At 47.0% G+C, this 17,478-nt stretch overlaps 1 long non-coding RNA gene across 1 annotated transcript in view; it reads left to right on the top strand.

Moving 5' to 3' along the window:
- Positions 1-2,012, top strand: part of LOC134037121 (uncharacterized) — a 9,328-nt gene extending 7,316 nt beyond the window's left edge. Inside the window, exon 3 of the long non-coding RNA XR_009932489.1 lies at positions 1,966-2,012. This is a non-coding gene — a long non-coding RNA (uncharacterized LOC134037121). The remainder of the gene's footprint in view (positions 1-1,965) is intronic.
- Positions 2,013-17,478: the final 15,466 nt, after the last annotated feature.

Genomic DNA, 17,478 nt, shown 5'->3' with positions numbered 1-17,478 from the left:
CAACCATTCCAGCTAGAATGTGCTGTGTCGGGTCCAGCAGCTGAAGTTCTATATGCAGTATGACCTCATCCATATGCAGATCCATTCTAGGTAGACTATATCTACATTCAAGAAGACCAGAAATGACTTCAAAAGGGAGAGAGGAGGGGTCCAGAGAGGTAAGCAGTGTCTAGAGGAGAGCTGCTAAGGCTCATGGGAAATTGAGTTATTTTCTCTATCTTTTTGACATCTCTTCCTCCTTCTCTCTCTTTCATTCGCTCTCTCTGTCTCCTTCTCTCTCTGTTCGTCAACTTAACTCTGTCATTTTGTCCTCACACTTGCTCTCTCTCTCTCTCTCTCTCTCTCTCTCTCTCTCTCTCTCTCTCTCTCCCTCCCTCTTTATCTTTCGTTGTCTCTGTCTTTGTGTCTCCCTCCGTCCCAGCACCCTCCTCCATCCTTACATAAGCTGTGTGTTTGCAGTGACAGGGAAGACGTGAGGAGCAGCACTCAACAGGAACCTCGTCTCCGTGTGCCTGTTTCAGGGGGAGGGTTGACAGCTGTACACTTGACCCGCAGGCAACAACAGATAATAGAGGAGAAGATCAAAGGAAAGAGGATAACACACCCACACATAATAACACACACACACACACACACACAGTCACACACACACATAATAACACACACACACACACACACACAGTCACACACACACATAATAACACACACACACACACACAGTCACACACACACATAATAACACACACACACACACACAGTCACACACATAATAACACACACACAGTCACACACACACACTCACACACAGTCACACACACACACAGTCACACACACACACAGTCACACACACTCACAGACACTTGGACACACATAGATAGACACACTCCCTCTGTCACACACACACAGACACACACACTCTCAGACACAGACACATACACACACTCACACAAACAGACACATGGACACACATAGACAGACACACACACGAACACAGATGGACACAAAAAGTTAAAGAAGTTTCCAAGCACAGTCTGGTAGATATTTCCTGTGAAGTTGGTGGTTGAATGAATGATCTCCTCCTGTCTTGAGTATCTGCATCCGAAAGCCGTTCTATACGTTCTCTAAAGTTCCAGACGGAACCGTTCTCTGGTCTCCGAGGAAACAGATAGAACCTTTTTCAGTGTCTGGATCAGGTCCCTGGTCAGACCAAGAACACATCCCTGTGTCAGCCACAGCACACACACACACGCACACACACACACACACACACACCCACACGCACACACACATACAGACGCACATACACATACACACACCCACACGCACACCCACACACACACACACACACGCACATACACCCACACACGCACATACACCCACACACACACGCACATACACACGCACATACACCCACACACACACGCACATACACAGACACACACAAGCACATGGACACACACACAAAGAAATACACATACAGACAAATGGGCAGACACTGTTTCTTTATCTCACTCCAACAGGAACAAAACACACCAAGCCGACTGCTCTCACAGACAGGCTTGGTGTGTGTGTGTGTGTTTGTGTGTGTGTGTGTGCGTGCGTGTGTGTGCGGGTCAACATTGTCAAGGATTTTAAAACCTGTGTTTGTCCACGTCAGGCGTATGCATTCATGTGCATATTGACACTATATTGATGTCTGACTTTACTTTTAAATACTGGAACACAGTTTCCACACACACACACACATACAGAACACAGTCTTGACACAAGCACACAACACAGACAGCCTCCACACAAATAAACACACCACAGGTGTGTCTGGTACCTGCACGAAGCCCACCAAGGAGCCTGGATCTGGGACTCATCACGCTCCACCGCTGCCTGTTTTCATTCATCCTGCCTGGGGACTATTTATAGCGGTGAATGGACACGACCCTGTAATCATGTCAGTGATTCTCCCCTCAGGTCGGCTCACCCTCTCCTCTCCATGGGCGTCCAACAGGCCCATTGTGACTCATGCCGTTCTACTCTGTGTTCTGGATGCTCATTGGCTGTCGTTTTCCATGCACTGTGAGTCTTTCTAACTGTGATATTTTAAATTTTTTGTTCATATTGAGGACATAGTTGTTGTTTGTAAACATGTATACATTGTGTATGTATAAATTCAGACAAGGATAGCAGTAGAATGTTTACGGTTGATCTAGTGTGTCTACGCACGGTATACACACGTATATGCTTAAGGGAGTGTGTGCGTATGTGTGTGTGCAAACACCTGCAGTTGGAGATAAGAGGGTGATCAAAGCTGAAAGCCTGTTAATGATTATAATGGACAATCAGTTTTGTACCTCTCTCAACGGAGATAAAGGGAGAGAGGGAGAGAGGGAGACGGAGAGAGGGGAGAGAGAGGGGAGAGAGAGAGGGGAGAGAGAGGGATTGAGAGAATGAGAGAGAGAAACAATCTCTACCGTCACGCAATCCTTATTCCAGATTCCAGAAGAACTCACCACGACAGCCAATAAGGTTAGCTGTAACACTGACAACCAATAAGGTTAACTGTAACACTGACAGCCAATAAGGTTAGCTGTAACACTGACAGCCAATAAGGTTAGCTGTAACACAGACAGCCAATAAGGTCACTCCTAACACTGGCAACCAGTTAGATTACTACTAACACTGGCAGCCAAGAAGGCAGCTTTCAAAAGTGACAGCCAATAAAAGATTAAACATGTTTGGTCTTTTTGTTTAAAAAAAAATTACAAATCGATTGGGTGAACATTAGTGGGGGTGCCTGTGTGTGTGGGTGTGTGTTAGTGTGTGTATGTGTGTATGTGTGTGCCTGTGTGTGTTAGTGTGTGTGCCTGTATGTGTTTGCGTGTGTGTGCCAGTGTGTGTTTGTGTGTGTGTGTGTGCGTGCCTGTGTGTGTTTGTGTGTGTGCCAGTGTGTGTTTGTGTGTGTGTCCATGTCTGCATCCGCATCAAGCGTCCCTGTAGTCAGTGTGAGCTAAACGGTTGGCTTGCTTGTCCTGGCCTCAGCTGCTGGCCACACACACACACACACTCTGGCCTATGGCAGGCCTCATATATCCTCTGTCAGCCTCATCCCCATTGGGAGATAACTCTCCATCAGTCACCCCTCTACATCACAGTCTCTGATTGGCTTATTATCAGCTGTCCAGCAGCACCGAACAAAATGGAGAAATGGGCCATGCATCACTGCACACACACACATGAACACACCCACACACATATACACATGAACACACATACACATACACACACACACTCACACACTCAAGGACAACACCTCTCTGTCTCTGTCATTTGTAATATCTCAGCGAGGCACAAATATTATACCCGGTCTCCTTGCCTATCTTTCTCTCTCTCTCTCTCTCTCTCTCTCTCTCTCTCTCTCTCTCTCTCTCTCTCTCTCTCTCTCTCTCTCTCTCTCTCCCCCTCTCTCTTTCTCTCCCCTCTCCTTCCTTCCTTCCTTCCTTCCTTCCCTCCCCTCTCCTTCCTCCCTCCCTCCCTCCCTCCTTCTCTCTCTCTCTCTGTATCTCTCTCCCTCTAAGGATGATGAGACATTAAACTCAAGGCCAACATCGTAATGCAGAAGGCAGTAAATGTCAGACTGCAGAGTTTCCATGGAGGCCAGATGTCTTCATCAGTGTTCTTCATCGAGGGCCAACACACATGTGCTGTGCTGTGTTGTAGGACCATTTGTAACACAATCAAACATATCTTCTCCAAATAAGGCCGGGTCACTGTTGTGCCTCTACTGTTTATGCGTTTCTGTCGTGTCTCTACTGTGTCTCTATGGCATTTCTATGTGTGTTAATTATCTGTGTGTTTCTTTGCAGTGGAGCAAAGCTCTGGTTAATAAGCTGCAGCCTTCTGGAGTAATCCTTTTCAGACTTGACTCCACATGAGCTGGAGAGACAGGAAGGGAGAGGGAGGATGAGTGAGTGAGAGTGTGTGTTCGGCCTACAGCACAGAGGACATTACACAGTGTGAGGGTCAATGCTGCGAGGTCAACCACATCCCTCCCTCTCCCCTCATCCCTCCCTCTCCCCTCATCCCCCCATCCCTCCCTCTCCCCTCATCCCTCCCTCTACCCTCATCCCCCCATCCCTCCCTCTCCCCTCATCCCCCATCCCTCCCTCTCCCCTCATTCCCCATCCCTCCCTCTCCCCTCATCCCCTATCCCTCCCTCTCTCCTCATCCCCCATCCCTCCCTCTCCCCTCATCCCCCATCCCTCCCTCTCTCCCCATCCCTCCCTCTCCCCTCATCCCCCATCCCTCCCTCTCTCCCCATCCCCCCATCCCTCCCTCTCCATCTCCTCCATCCCACCTGCTTCCTTCCACATTCCACCTTCGTGTTTCCAGACTTTCATCATTTCTTTCACTCCTGTATGACCTTCGCTTCATTTGTACTCAATCCCTCTACCCTCCTCCCCTTCATCCCCTGGTCTCACTCTCCCTCCTCCTCTCCTCTCCCCCTTCTCCTCCCACCTGTCCTCATTTCTCTCTTTCACAACCTGATCCTTCCTTCGTCATTCCAGGAACCCTTTCACTCCCTAGCATCCTTCAGGCCCCTCCTCTCTCTCTCTCTTTATCCTCTCCTTTCTGTTTCTCCTACCTCCGAGCTAACTTGTCCTCTCTTTCTCTTCGCTTCCATCTATCTCTCTCCCTTCTCTTTCACTGCTTCCCTGACTCTTCTCCCTCCCTCCCTCTCTCCTCCCTCCCTGTGATCCTCCTGGTCATGGCCTTGTGCCCCTGGTCCCTCCAGTCACCCCCCTCCCCATCTACAGACATCTTTATATAAGCAGGCCCTTTGAGAGGCCCCAGTCATCAGGCTAGAAGGATGGTGTGAGTGAGTGTATGTGTGTCTCCATCTGTAAGATATATGCTGTACGTGATTGTGTGTCTCCTCAGGGTATGTGTGTGTGTGTGCCCATATGTGTGTGTGTGTGTGTGTGTGTGTCCATATATGTGTGTGTGTGTGTGTCCATATATGTGTGTGTGTGTGTGTGTGTGAGTGTGAGAGAGACGGCCAGTAAAGGAGCTGCTGGGCGTGTAGCGGTGTGAGTGTGAGGAGACTGGGGGAGGCAGGGGGAGGCTGGGGGAGGCAGGGGGAGGCTGGGGGAGGCAGGGGGAGGCTGGGGGAGGGGCACAGTCCTGAGGTGATTAGTGTGCCCCTCAGACATCCTGGGAGGTGAAAGACGCTACAAGGGCAGGAAGTGGGACAGGAAGCAGGAAGTCCTCTGATTGAGGACGTGACTTAGGGAACATTAGAGAAGTAGGCCTGGTTATGTAACAGAGGACATCTGTGAGGTCAGGGACTGCATCCTGCCTAATGATGCCCAGAATTTGACACAGAACATTTTAGCCTTTCCTGGCTTATCTAGGCAAGGTGCTCTGAATGAAGGGTTGGAGAGAGAACTGGTTGGAACCAAGGTTATAATCGAAAACGAACGAAATAACGAAAAGTAGGTGGTAAAAAACATTGTCGTTAACTGAAATTAAAATAAAAACGATAACTAACTAAAACGGTATTGTCTGGTAGCAAAACTAACTAAAATAAAATTATAGAGTAAATGTCCTTAGTTTTCGTCTTTGTCAATGTCTTTCATAGAGAAAACTTACTGAGAACCCAGAAATTACGACATTCCATGTCAAATTGAACACAGCATGCTCCTCGCCTGGCATCACGGCGGTACCGAAAGTCGGAAGAAAGCGGCAGAGTCCTATTTGGGATTACTTTGAATATGACTGTGTGTCAGATAAAAGCAAGTTCCTTGCAGTGGAAGGTGGTGAAATATGTGGATAATATATTAACCCTTGTGTTATCTTCGGGTCATTCTGACCCATCAGTCATTGTGACCCACTGCCGTATTGCGACAAATTTACCTCATACAAAAACAAAGTGAAGCATTTTCTTTTAACTGTCGGGCTGTCTCAGACCCCCCACATTGCAATGGTTAAAAGAAAATTATTTTTATTTGTTTTTGTATTGGGTGAAATTGGGTAAACACAACGATGGTTCGTTGTGAACCTTTGGGTCATGTGACCCGAAGGCAGCACGAGGGTTAAAGGGAAAAATCCCACAAATTTGAAAGTACATTTGAGAAGCGCGCACAAGGAAGCTAACCTAGCTTACCGTTAAGGAGTAGCGTCACACATATGTGATTCTGAACATTCCAACCGACTATTTTCCGATAGACAAAAACTATATGACAAACGCTATAGTATGGCTTCAAAATTTACAATTAGGAGGCTAACAAGTAACACTATCAGGTAGTAGCATTGCTACGAGTATTGTGCTAGGTTGCTAGGTAACGGAAGCTAACTAAAACTAGCTAGCTTCCGTTTTGGAAAAATAACTCACTCCTTAAAAGGTTAATAAGGTAAAGGACAACGCCAAGCCCCACTCCGGTACAGGGCTAGGCAGCATGACGGAGACAACCATAGGACAGAGAACACTACAGCAATGCTTTTACGACAACGTCTTGTGTAGACTGTTTGCATATTTGTGCCCATGTACATTTTATGTACTGGTGTTATTGTTGAATACATATTTCTAAAATTGTATGATGTTTTTATTACACAATACTTTTTTCTGACCTTAACAAATAACCCAAATAACAAAGGACTAAAACTAATAAAAACTAAACTAAAACTAAGCATTTTCAAAATATAAAAAATAAACTAAACCAGCAAACCCGCTTTAAAAACGAATTAAAACTAAACTGAATTTGAAAACAAAAAGTCAAAGCGAAATACAAATACAAATAAAAACTAATGAAAAATGCTAAACTATAATAACCTTTGTTGGAACTGGGGATAAGTGTGTGTGTGTGTGTGTGTGTGTGTGTGTATACATGATCTGAGGGAAGAGCAGAGTGGAACTTGTTCTAAATAATGCAAGGATCAGTGTTTACCTTTCCATATGTATATTTACATATGTCTGCAGACTGATGACGGGATGGATGTTAAGATGAGGGGGCGGATGGACGGATGGATGGATGGGGTTCAGATGGAGGTGGAGAGTGGAGGATTCTGGAGGATCAATGGAGCTGTAGGCTTCAACTGCCCTGCCTTCATGTTAGACTGATCTGTAGGCTGCAGCAGGAGAGAGAGGGGCGAAGGGGGGGAGGGGCGGTGGGGGGGAGGGGCGGAGGGAAGGAGGGGCGGAGGGAAGGAAGGGCGGAGGGGGTAGGGGCGGAGGGAAGGAAGGGCGGAGGGGCAGAGGGGGGGAGGGAAGGAGGGGGGGAGGGAAGGAGGGGCTAAGGGGGGGAGGGAAGGAGGCACGGCGGGATGTGGTGATGGAAAGATGGAGGGATGCAAGGTCAAGACAGAGGTGAGAAATTAATTACAATCCTCTCTCATCTCTTCTCCCTCTCCATCAGGGAAGAGAAGAGGGACGAAGGGAGAGGATGAGGTGATGAGAGGATGAGGTGATGAGAGGATGAGAGGATTAGAGGATGAGGTGATGAGAGGATGAGGTGATGAGAGGATGAGGTGATGAGAGGATGAGGTGATGAGAGGATGAGGTGATGAGAGGATTAGAGGATGAGGTGATGAGAGGATGAGGTGATGAGAGGATGAGGTGATGAGAGGATGAGGTGATGAGCTGATGAGGTGATGAGAGGATAAGGTGATGAGGTGATGAGAGGATGAGGTGATGAGAGGATGATGTAAAGAGAGGATGAGGTGATGAGAGGATGAGGTGATGAGAGGATGAGGTGATGAGAGGATGAGGTGATGAGAGGATGAGGTGATGAGAGGATGAGGTGATGAGAGGATTAGAGGATGAGGTGATGAGAGGATGAGGTGATGAGAGGATTAGAGGATGAGGTGATGAGAGGATGAGGTGATGAGAGGATGAGGTGATGAGAGGATGAGCTGATGAGGTGATGAGAGGATAAGGTGATGAGGTGATGAGAGGATGAGGTGATGAGAGGATGATGTAAAGAGAGGATGAGGTGAAGGGCTGAGAGAGGGAAAGGGAGACGGGGGATGGCGAAAAGATACGGATTAAATTAAATTCCATTAAATCTTCATTCCTTCTTTTCCAGTGGTCACCTCCATGTGCGTCCAGTGTGTATGTATGTGTGCGTGTGTGTAGGAGTGAAGCGTATGTAATCATTGTATACATCTGCCTTCCCTCAGGCGTCGTACAGCCTAGCGCACGTTATGCTAAATTAATTCAGTTTACCCTGGAGATCCACACACTATACATCTGTGTGGGATGGAATGTATGTCCATCTATATTATTTGTATTCAGTTGAATTTTTAAGTGTTTTTTTTACAAAGAAAGATACTTTTATTTGTGTTGTCTAGAGAAGAATGAAAGGAGAGAAGGATGGGAGGTTGTGTGGTGTCTGTGTGTGTGTCTGAGTGTGTGGTGTGTGTGTGTCTGTGAGTGTGTGGTGTGTGTGTGTCTGTGAGTGTGTGGTGTGTGTGTGTCTGTGAGTGTGTGGTGTGTGTGTGTCTGCTCTCAGGGGTTTTTAATCAGGGCGTCACGCTCTCAGGTTCGATTAGGTACAGCAGGGTTCTCCAGCTCACTGCTTCCCAACAACACTCTCACAGATAACACACACACACGCACACTCACGCACACACACACACAGTCACGCACACACTCACACATCAGCAGACACACATGACATGCACTCACACACACACAGACACATACACACATGATATGCACACACACACACAGACTACAGAGACGCACTGTTCTTGTCCAAATCAGATCGATACTGTCAGAAAATGAGATTCTATGAGGACAATGAGCATGGAGAGAGAAGTGGGGTTGTCCATCCAGCCATCCATCCATGCATTCATCCATTCATCTATCTATCCATCTCTGGGTAAATGTATCTATCTCCAGACACACATGACATGTATGTGTACAGTTTATATTCCTCTTACCAGCTCTCTCTGACTGCAGTTTGTGTGGACAGCGTATGCAGTTAATATTTCTCTCATTATACTGAAAGAACGTTCCCATTCCTCTGTTGTAATAGCTATCGCTAAATAAACAATAAATGCAATAATGTATTCAGTTTGCAGAAGCTTTAATCCGAAGCAAAGTACGATGGGGGATTTGAACCTGCAATCTCTTGATCTGCAGTCAAACACCGGACAACAGAGCCATACCCCTAATAATTACAATATGGTCATTTCTAACCATTCAACCATTCAGTTGTTCATAATTGCTCAATCTGTTCATAACTTTGGCAGGTTTTCCAACCATTGATCTCTACAAATCCCCAGTGAGTGTACAGTTCATATTCCTCTGTTCTAAAAGCTATCTCCGAAACAAACACCACAGTTCATATTCCTCTGTTCCAACAGCGATCCCTGAACAAACAGTATGTTATTTCTCTAATCTACTGTACAGCAAAACTCTCTAGCAGGGTTGAAATCCCTGTGTCTTATTTTCTGGACGTCAAGATGGCCGCCTGCAGGTGGCCGTGTCGGTTGCTGTCACATGACCGTCCGTAGCAGATGCCCCGGGAGCGTGCCAGAAGACAAACTGTTGCTGCACGTTGAGTTCTCCTTCTGGTCTCTGTCTGTTTCGCCATGCAAAACAACAACAAGGAGAAATCAACACAAAAACAGGAATCATGACACATGGCTGAGGCACGAGGACGGGGGAGGTCATTCCTGAACTCAGAGAGGGGACGCGCTGTCCTGGGAATGTTACCCCACATCTTTGGCAGCCTCTGATGAGCACTGATACGGTGTTGGAACCCCTAGAGTGAGTATCTCTGAGAATCCTTGCTGTGGCATCACTAACATCACTAACATCACTAGCATCACTAGCATCACTAGCATCCCTAGCTAGCATCACTAGCATCCCTAGCATCACTAGCATCACTAGCATCCCTAGCATCACTAGCATCACTAGCTTCCCTAGCTAGCATCACTAGCATCCCTAGCATCCCTAGCTAGCATAACTAGCATCACTAGCATCCCTAGCTAGCATCCCTAGCTAGCATCACTAGCATCACTAGCATCACTAGCATCACTAGCATCACTAGCATCACTAGCATCCCTAGCATTACTAGCATCACTAGCAGACAGGCCCACCGACACACACTGCTGCATGTCGCTGTTTCACTGAGGCTTCTCACAAAGACACACGGCCTTCAGCCTTCATCACTCACACTTTATCCTCATGCTTTATCCACCCATGGTCTCACACACACACACACACACTCATGCACTCATACACACACACACATATGCATGCTTGAACACACACACGCACAAGCACAGGTGCATGATGGGGTTTATGAGGCATTACAGGTCTTGAGGACATCACCATGGAGATGCGAAAGGTTAGACAGACACTAGATTAATCCTGAAGCACATCCAATTAGCTGCCATTTGTATCTGTCACACACATGCACGCACACACCTACACACACACACACACATGCACGCACATACGTACACACACACACACTCGCCCATAAACACACAGCCACAAGTACACACACACACGCACAGTCACACGCACAGACACAGACACACAGATAAAAACAAAAGCTAGGAGGCACAGCTGTTATGTGGGATAGACCTGAGGAAGATCTGCTCTCACTTTGACAGAGTGGATGGGAAAAACAACCCTGGGCCAGATTATAGAGATAAACAATTCTATCAAATTAAAGGGAAAGATCCATTTTCTGCCTGGCATTCCGTCAATACTCTACCTTCGTTTATACTTTGCTTCCCCAGAGAAAGTACTGCTAAAAAGAAGATTTTGCACAATCTTGTTAACTAAAGCTAAGATGTAAATATTAGGCTACTGTGGCACATACAGTGTACAGTAAATACAACAAATACAATCACAAGTAAATTGTTTTATCGGGATTCATGAACTGAAATAAAGGATCCCAGAAATGTTTCATAGGAACACAGGAACTGTTTGTGGTTTTGTTCAGTATACAACCTATATGGTGATCATGGGTGATGTGTGAGATGACATAATGGGTGATGTGTGAGATGACATCATCGGTGATGTGTGATGACATTGTGGGTGATGTGTGATGACATCATGGGTGATGTGTGTGATGACATCATGGGTGATGTTTGATGACATCATGGGCGAGGACAGTTGGGGTTACTGGTATTCTGTGTGTGTGTGTGTGTGTGTGTGGGGGGGGGGGGGGGGGTCAGAGTAAGGGGATGGTTGGAGTTACTGGTATTCAGGCCATCCAGGGCTGAGTTTAGCCCAGTTCAAGGGACAACAGCAGATGCAGAGCGAGTTATAAGCCGGAGAATTAGCATTGTGTGGCGCTACCTAATTTAGCTCAGTCTATCGCTTGGTGTGTGTGTGTCTGGTGTGTGTCTCTGGCGTGTGTGTGTGTGTGTTTGAGAGTGTGTGTGACAGGGTTGGGATGTGACCCTCTGTCTCCTGTCCCTCAATGTCTGTGTTCAGAGCCAGGAATAGCCCCCCTGCCACGCCCCCTGCCACGCCCCCCCGCCACACCCTCCGTCTGTCTCAGAGCAGCGGACTGCCACTGTTCAGACTCCCTTCAGGAAACCACAGATAAGACACACAGTGTGTATTTACGTATGCACAAACACACACGCTTAATCCGCCCCCCCCCTCCCCCCCCCCCCGAAACATTTGCCATGTATACGTTTTAATTAACGTCTCCGTTTTTCATGCCTACTAGCGTAGCTGTTGCTTCTCATGTCGTGAGAGTTTCATTGCTCAGAATGGCCGCGTGTTACACTGTGCACAGGAGGAATAAATCATTCTGACTTTGACGTGTGAACATGTATGCATATGCATGCAATCACACACACAAGTGCACGCATCTCAAACAGTCACACACCTTTCAGTCCCACACACCCAAACACACACACACCCAAACACACACACACACACTTACAAATGAGTCAATCATCCCAACTGAGCTGCAAGTAAACCGTTTCTGATTGGATTGTAGCAGTCTCACACGGACAGCTTACACCCCTTCACCGTGCGGCTTGTGTTGCTTACAGCCCTTCACCGTGCGGCTTGTGTTGCTCAAACCTTGTCTTAGGATTCCGTCCGATCGATAGGTGTCAGCACGTATTCTGGGAGGGAACACAAAAACACGATCTGTTCTGTCACTGAGGCTGCAACGGTAGCTGTTTGGTAACCATGGTAAATTCTACTTTGATGGCTGTTATGTAATTTTATCAGTGGCTGAGTGGTGAGAAGGGTTGAACACGCACACACACGCACACACACATATATAAACAGTGTTAGTGCTGGTAAATGTTGCTGGCCGCCCCCACACATCCTGATCCTGCCTGGAAGAGAGCAGCCCGAGGACAAACATCTCTCCTCACATCCACACACACCTCTCTCTCTCTCTCTCTCTCTCTCTCTCTCTCTCTCTCTCTTCTCTCTCTCCTTCTCTCCTCTCTCTTCTTCTCTCCTCTCTCTCTCCTTATCTCTCTCTCTCCTCTCTCTCTTCTCTCTCTCCTCTCTCTCCTTATCTATCTCTCTCCTCTCTCTCTCCTTATCTATCTCTCTCCTCTCCTCTCTCTCTCCTCTGTCTCCTTTTCTCTCATTCTCTCTCATTCTCTCTCCTCTCTACTTTTCTCTCATTTTCTCTTTCACTCTCAATTCATTCAAATTTCAAGTGCTTTATAGGCACTTGAGAAGCAAACAACTGCAAAGCACACATACATGCATACATGTACCGCTACGTATACATTGACTCATGCATACATACGCATGTACATACATATATGTACGCATGTCATATAGGTAAACATACACACACAGTACATTCAAATTGTCATCGCATGAATAATACTCCTCTCCTATCCACACCTCTCCCTCTCTTTCTCTCTCCCTTTCTCTCTCTCTCCTTCTCTCTCTTCCTCTCTCTCACTCTCTCCTCCTCTCTCTTCCACTCTCTCTCCCTCCCTCTCTCTCCTTCTCTCTCTCTCTCTCTTTCTCCCTCTCTCTCCTTCTCTCTCCTTCTATCTCTCTCTCCCTCTCTCTCCCCTCCAATATTTTTCTCAAATTCTTTTCTTTCCCTCCCTTTCTCTCTATCCCTCATCACTCACTCATTCACTCTCTTTCTCTCTATCCTCATCACTCATTCACTCTCTTTCTCTCTATCCTCATCACTCATTCACTCTCTTTCTCTCTATCCTCATCACTCATTCACTCCTTTTCTCTCAATCCCTCATCACTCACTCATTCACTCCCTTTCTCTCAATCCCTCATCACTCACTCATCACTCCCTTTCTCTCAATCCCTCATCACTCACTCATCACTCCCTTTCTCTCAATCCCTCATCACTCACTCATCACTCCCTTTCTCTATCTGTACATCCCACAGTTTTCGGTGTCTGTTCCCCTCATTCTCTCTCCTTTCTGTGCTCTACTTCTCACTCAATCTCTCCTTTCCTGCTCTCTTTCTTTCGATTTCTCTCCCTAATCTCTCTCTCTATATCTATTGATTTCCTCAGCTGCTCCTGGCAGCTGCTGCTTACACTGTCACATCTCAATATCTCTTCATTCACGCGTTCTCCCCATCACCTCCTCCCTCCCTGTTCATCCCTCCATCTTTCTCCATCACTATATGATGGCATCTTCATCCCTCTCTCCCTCTCTCCCTCTCTCCCTCTCTGTCTCTCTCTCTCTCTCTCTCTCTCTCTCTCTCTCTCTCTCTCTCTCTCTCTCTCTCTCTCTCTCTCTCTCTCTCTCTCTCTCTCTCTCTCTCTCTCTCTCTCTCTCTCTCTCTCTCTCTCTCTCTCTCTATCTGTCTCTCACTCTCTTTCGCTTCCCTATCTCTCTATCTTTTCGTGCTTCCCGCCCTATCGTTCTGGCAAGATTCTTCCTTTAATCTCTTCCTTTCTCTATCTCTATCAATCTCCCCCCCCTCATCCTCCCCCTTTCCCATTCCCTTCTGCCTCCCCACATGTCCTTTTAATTTATTATCCTCTTCTTTCCCTCGTAGACCATATCATCATTCTCTCCCGCTTCCCGCACACCTGCCTACAGCCTCACCTTAATCTCTCTCCCCTGCCCCTGCCGTTGTGTTTGATTCTAAAAACCGTTTGTGCTCAACAGTGTCGCGAAAGTGGTTGGAGCGCCATACGGAGGGAGTAAAGAGTAGCTTATTTCGCTCACTGTTTTGTACCTGATTGCTCAGTGGCTTGTTCTGCCACGGTTGTTACGTTTTTCAAGGCCTTGTAGCCCACTAGTGCGCTGAATCCCAACGAAGAAGCGCAAGGCAGCACGTCTCTCGAAAATATAACTCTTTGATTTTAATTACGATAAAAGCAACTTGTCAGCGGTTTCGCCTTTAAAGTCTTTATGAACTGGCAGTTTGGAATAAAATTCCCCTACAGTTGACTAGGCCTGTGTAAATTATGAAGAAGAATATGCCTCAGGTGCGTTTACTCCGCGCATGCAATTACATTCCCGCGCTTAAATAGATGAGCGCTCCCTCGCGCTGTGGTCACGGAACATTCACCTGCCAGTGAGATTAAAACGAGCTCCTTTTCCTGTAGGCCACCTGGAAAAACGTGTTGGTGAGTACTAGTTCTACTATGAACGTATTTTAGTTTTCCGTAGATTGATTTAAGACGATCCAAACTTTAAGTATTTAAGTCTATTCCTCTAGGCCTATGTGTAAATGAATGCAGTTGCGGTTCACTTATTTAGGCCTACGAACGTCCTTGGACGGTACAGGCTTGGCCGCGGTGTTGGAAGAGAGGTTAAGATATAATGTCTTAAATGGCGAATAGCCTTCTCCTTCTGTTGAGGAAGTAGAGAACAGGAGTGAAGGAGACTTCCTCTCTGCGTCCACACTCCTCTCCTTGTTTCATTCTTTATCTCTCTAACTCCATTCCTCAGCCTTCCAACTCCTCTCCCTGTTCCCGCTATTTTCCCCACGTTTCCTTCCCTCATCTCCTCGCCCCTGCAGTCCGTTATCCATCATCTCTCGCCCTCCCTCTTTTCCTTCTCGCCAAACTGCTCACGTTCAGGTCTGCGTTCCCTGATAAGAGTCCCACAGTACTAAACACACACACACACACACACACACACACACACACACACTCACACACGCTCACACACACAGACACACAGGTTTCCACTAAATATAGTTAGCAACGTTGGTATTCGCTAAACCTCTCGTGCCATTAAGGCTGTACTGGTAGCTAATGGAGGAGATTGGTAGAGAGATATAGAGAGATTTGGAGGAGAGAGGCTCTGGTAGAAAGAAAAAGACAGAAGAGATGGGATAGACAGAGAATAGGAAGGTTAGAGTGAGAGTGGGCGAAAGAGACCGTTTACAGAATGTCTAGTTGAAGAGGTGACTAGTGGAGAGAAAAACAAAGTGAGAGAAGGAGGGAGAGCGAGAGAGAGGGTGAGATATTTGTTTACAGCAATATGATTACTTGATGTGCCAGGGTGCACTGGAGAGGCCAGTGAATGAGGCTTCAGGCTGACTTATGGGAGAGCTGCCCCACATGCACACCCACACACACTCACACACACTCACACACGTCAACACACACACACATCAACACCCCTATACATGAATACACAAGCACACCATAGACACACACACAAATGTACACACAGCTACACACACACACACACACACACACACACACACACATTCACACACATTACTACCCAGCTAGGCTATTTGTGCAGTCCGGACACACATGGGAAAAAAGCCATGCTAACTAACTACTGAATGAGTTATGCTGCCCTTCAAAAGTAAACAGCAGATTTGTTTTGTTGCTAACCGCACATAGAGCAAGCCTAGTCCTAAAGTACAGAAACATACCTGTTAAAAATGTCCTTAAGGGAAAAACCCTATGTAGTTCTAGAATGTCTGTGGAGGTTCTAGACTTCAGCAGTGTTGGGGGGTTCTGACCATAGATATATAGATGTCTCGTCCGCGTTGCCGGACAACGGAGTCGAACGTCCGCACATGGCGGCCATCTTGCTACAGTCAACTCGCTCACCCATAACATTGTGTTGATGCTACATGTACTTTTTAAATGACCATAACTTGCTCAATTTTCAACCGATTTTGAAACGGTTTGGTTTGTTATCAATGTCAGAGATGTCGTTATGCCACTGCATACTTCTATTCTATAAAAAAATAAAACATAATTATTCATAAGTATGCAGTGGCATAACGGACGTTCTAGACTCCGCCGTAAGACATCTAGTCTTTATATATATCTATGGTTCTGACCCTGTGGGATTCCTGTTTAGAATGAGAACACTCCACAGCGCATTCTGATATTGCGATTCCGTCAAGACAAAGTTTGGACTGTGATTATGATGTCGTGGCACCAACTTGCAGGAATAGAGAGAGGGGGGTGGTGGGTGGGAGGTGGGTGTAATTAGGGTCTTAGAGGCACTGACTTAGACAGGCCTATTACTGGTGTAGCTTTACGAGATGGGAAATTGCTTGGGTCATATGAGAGGTGTGGTATGTGTGTACGAGTGTGTGGTGTGGTGTATCTATGCCCCCCTGACTGGGCAGGTTTGCAGAGACGTTGCCAGAGAAGCAACGTGTTTCTGCACACGCTCACAACCGCAAACATGCCGACCTCAGTTCTGGACAAGCAAATTGGTTCTGGCGCAATGTGTAAAAATAAATAAATAAATAAATTGTTTGGCTTTTGGACTGTTGCAGGAGCAGACAGACAGACAGGCAGGCAGGCAGGCAGGCAGGCACAGTGCAGGGGTGAAGTGTGTGGGCAGGTAAAACCAGAACTAGAATCAGGACCACTCTCAGCGGTTTGAGTCACTGACTGTCCTGGTGGAGGCCTCTGGAGGACTTAATGGAGTTTGTGTGAGAAGCTCTGAGTCTCAATTAATTAGGTTTAAGCCCATTGGGCCTCCAGTGTGTCCTACAGTACACAACACCTGTCCCTCCAGTGTGTCCTACAGTACTCATCCTGTCCCTCCAGTGTGTCCTACAGTACACACCCTGTCCCTCCAGTGTGTCCTACAGTACACACCCTGTCCCTCCAGTGTGTCCTACAGTACACACCCTGTCCCTCCAGTGTGTCCTACAGTACACACCCTGTCCCTCCAGTGTGTCCTACAGTACACACCCTGTCCTTCCAGTGTGTCCTACAGTACACACCCTGTACCCTCCAGTGTGTCCTACTGTACACACCCTGTCCCTCCAGTGTGTCCTACACTACACACCCTGTCCCTCCAGTGTGTCCTACAGTACACACCCTGTCCTCCAGTGTGTCCTACAGTACACATCCTGTCCCTCCAGTGTGTCCTACACTACACACCCTGTCCCTCCAGACTGCTTCCTGCAGCTTCCTGGTATTTACAGAGGCAGCGTCAGCCGACGTCGTCGCATTCTGCATAAACTGTAAATCTGATATGTGTTTATGGACTCTCTCCACACGTACACCCCTATCTCCTCCCACCACACACACACACACACACAAGCACACA

The sequence above is a fragment of the Osmerus eperlanus genome, chromosome 16 (assembly GCF_963692335.1).
Source record: "Osmerus eperlanus chromosome 16, fOsmEpe2.1, whole genome shotgun sequence".
NCBI lineage: Eukaryota > Metazoa > Chordata > Actinopteri > Osmeriformes > Osmeridae > Osmerus > Osmerus eperlanus.
This window is presented reverse-complemented; position numbering and strand designations above follow the sequence as displayed.